Source organism: Petaurus breviceps, unplaced genomic scaffold, assembly GCF_028583685.1.
Source record: "Petaurus breviceps papuanus isolate PSGF00001 unplaced genomic scaffold, PetGlider_PUasm1.0 90701, whole genome shotgun sequence".
In the NCBI taxonomy this organism is placed as follows: domain Eukaryota; kingdom Metazoa; phylum Chordata; class Mammalia; order Diprotodontia; family Petauridae; genus Petaurus; species Petaurus breviceps.
The window spans coordinates 7645417-7648555 of NW_027187316.1; the positions used below are offsets into that span (position 1 = coordinate 7645417).

Consider the following 3139-nt stretch of genomic DNA (forward strand, 5'->3'; position numbering starts at 1 on the left):
CCCCCATCTCCTAAGGGAGAGAGGTCAGGGCTGGGAAGGAAGGGACGAGGCAGAAGGAGGGAGCTGTCCCTTCCAGCTGCTGGAGTGAGCAGAGGGAAGGAGGCAGCTGGACTTGATATGGTTCACTCGACCTGCCAAGGGCTGTGTGTTTTAGAGGATGGGGGTGGGGTTGAGGGGTAGAGAGGGTGTACATGACTTCTCATTCATTTTCTTTCTTTCTCTGGCCTTGGGGGAAAGGTTTCCTGGAAGGTGATGGTAGGAGGGAGAAGCTGGACAGAAAAACTTGTATCCCAGCCCAGGGTGGAGAGAGGATGCTGCTCACATCTGGCCCACAGCTGGATGCCTGGCAAGACCTTACTGCCTCCCAACTCACAATCACGGGGCTCCTCATTACTTCTATGAGGGGTCATCCGGTCTCCCCCTCCTCCACAGGGGTGGGCTGTTTCCCCTCCCTCTCTTGTTGCTTTGGGTATTTGGCTGTTCCTCACTTAAGTTCCTTGGTCAACAGCTGGGGGCTAAAGGGGGAAGGAAGAGCAGTGGAGACCTCTCAAGTGAAAAATCCCCCCTCTCAGCAATCTGAAGGCAGACTCCTTCCCTAGCTCCAACCTGAATGAGACTCAGCAGGGTTCCAGTTTCTCTGATCTAGGATGGATGTCTGTCCTAGACGGGCTGTTGTGGATGTTGTGAGGCCAGTCATCCCTCAGTATGTAGATGCTGGAAACATGGTATCTGAGCCTCTGTGTGTGTCAAACAAAGGAAGCTAGAAGCAAAGTCGGAGCTTTGCTAAATCTCGGTTCAGCTCCCTTATACTTCTTGGCTGTGTTCATGTCCTTGTTTGTGTTCTATGGTCATTCATGGCTGTAAGAATCCTCTTTCTGCCTAATATAAGGTAGAGATACCCTACTTTTCCTACACACAGGGCAGGAAGAAAGAGGGATACAGAATGTAGACAGTTCCAGACTGGTAGGGTCCTTAGAAACAATCTAATCAAATCCCCTCATTTTACAGACGGGGAAACTGAGGCAAAGAAAAGATCATGCTTTACCCAAAGTCAAAGCAAATTTGTAGCAGAGGTGAGACTAGAACCTGGGTGTCTCAGTCTCATTATACCACGGAGGTGGGAGTAGAGGCTTTGTTATTTCTGGGCCGGTTAAAAACAGCCTCCTGGGTGACTGGAGAAAGACTGGCTCAGAAGCATAGAGGGACCCTCCCTCTCCCCCACTCCCCTCATGGATCATTTGCTGTCTTATCCTGTGTGACCTTGACCTTGGTGACTGACCTCTATAGTGCATTAGACTGTGAGCTCCTTGAGAGCAGGGTCAGACTTTCGTCTTTCTTCCCCCCCCCCCGCCCCCGTTTAGCACAATGCCTGGAGCACAGTAGGCACCTCTTAAAGGCTTGTGTTTGGTCTTCAGCATTCTAATCTGTAAAATGAGGGGGCTGGATCTTTGAGGTTTCCTTCAGCTCTAGAGCCCAAGAATACCACCAGCTGTCCTCCTCTTCCCCCAACACACATGCCTCCTTTCTCCTTCCCCAAATGATTTCCCCCCCTCTCCCCCCACCCCAAGGAGTATTATTCCTACCTTTTGGGGGGCACAATTGTCTAAAAGCCGCGGGGAGGGGGGTGTTGACCAGGGAGGGCCCCCCAGTACCGGGACAGGGAAAGCTGGGTTCTCTTGAGAGTGCATCGTCCCCATCTGCTTGCTCCCTCCCCCTCTTTCCCACGTTGGGGCTGAGCGACCCTAAAAGGAGACAGGGGGATAACTACTATGACCTCCCTAGAAGTGACCCGATGGGGGCCGCAAGGGAAGGGGGGGGTGCGCCACTTATTCTCCAGACCCTTTTAGGTCTCTCCACCTGCTTTCCTTCCCTTCCCAGGCTCGGAGCCCTTCCTTCTCTCCCCTCCCTCCCAGGCTGCTCGCTGCAGCCCCTCCCTCGCTCCCCCCCCCACCTGAAGGCTCCTCCCCACTCCGCTTCCACCTCCCCCTCCCACCCGGGCCCTGCAGCTGGTGCCGACGGACCATTCTGCACGTAGCGAATGGAGGAGACGCACATGGAAGGCATCAAGAACGCGCACGCGCGGGCTCGAGGGCGCGCGAGGGAGGGGGGATTGTCAGCGCGTGTGTATGTGTGTGAGTGTGTGTGTGCGCGCGCGCGCGGGGGACTCGTGGTTTCTGGTTTTCCTCTGAACCATTCTCCTCTATTTCCTCCCCGCTACCTCCGAGCTAGCTCAGTTCTCTCCTGGGCGGGCTTGGAGAACTGCGGTCTAGGGGTAGACTTACTGGGGTCTTTGCCTCAGTTACACCTGTGAAAGCTCCTCTACTAACACCCCCATCTCTTTGCATGTACCTCACTTCTCCCCTCTCCTTCCCAGCTGCTCCAGGTTCTTTTTGCATGCACCCTTCTCCCCTCTTCTCTCCAAGCAGACCTCTCTTTGCATGCATCCCTCAGGCTGGCTCTTGTCCAAGTATCCCACCATGTTTCATCATACATCCCTTCTGTTCCTCTCTCCAAGAGGACCTCTTTTTGCACGCATCCCTCCTCTACCGTCCCCAAGTACTCCACCACGTTTTGACATATACCACTTATCCCCCTCCTCCCCTAGGTCCTTCCTCTCAGGGAACATGCCTCCCCTTTCTCAGTGCCCCTACTTTGCGTGCACCCTCTCTTCCTTTCTTTCTCCGAATATCCCTCCTCCTCCATCGGTCCCTTCTCTGACTACTTTTCATTCACCCCCCTTCTCTCCCCACTTCCATCTCCCCCCACCTCTTCTGTGCATTCTCTACCCTCCTGCAACAACTAACCTCCTCTTTCAAGCATTCTCTCTCCCTGGAGCACTCACTTCTTTCATATTCAGGCCGCATAAAGACAGTCCTACAAAGAGGTTCTTAACCTGTATAAGGATCCTGGATCTATGACTCTATGGATAGATTTCAGGAGATAAATAAACTTGAATGCACTTGGGGGAAAAAAATTACATCTTTAATATGCTAACCTCTAAGTGAAATTTAGAATTCCCTTCAATTATTTAAAAGCATAATTTTGAAAAGAGGTCTATATCTTCACCAGACTGTGGAAAGTCTCTTTGTGAGACACACACACACACACACACACACACACACACACACACACACACACA

General features: G+C 52.7%; 1 long non-coding RNA gene across 2 annotated transcripts in view; it reads right to left on the reverse strand.

Annotated features, from left to right (window-relative positions):
- The window catches only part of LOC138144490 (uncharacterized), a 12332-nt gene extending 10449 nt beyond the window's left edge, over positions 1–1883 (reverse strand). For both annotated transcript variants that reach the window (XR_011163968.1, XR_011163969.1), the window contains exon 1: positions 1584–1883. This is a non-coding gene — a long non-coding RNA (uncharacterized lncRNA). The remainder of the gene's footprint in view (positions 1–1583) is intronic.
- Between the last annotated feature and the right edge of the window lie 1256 nt (positions 1884–3139).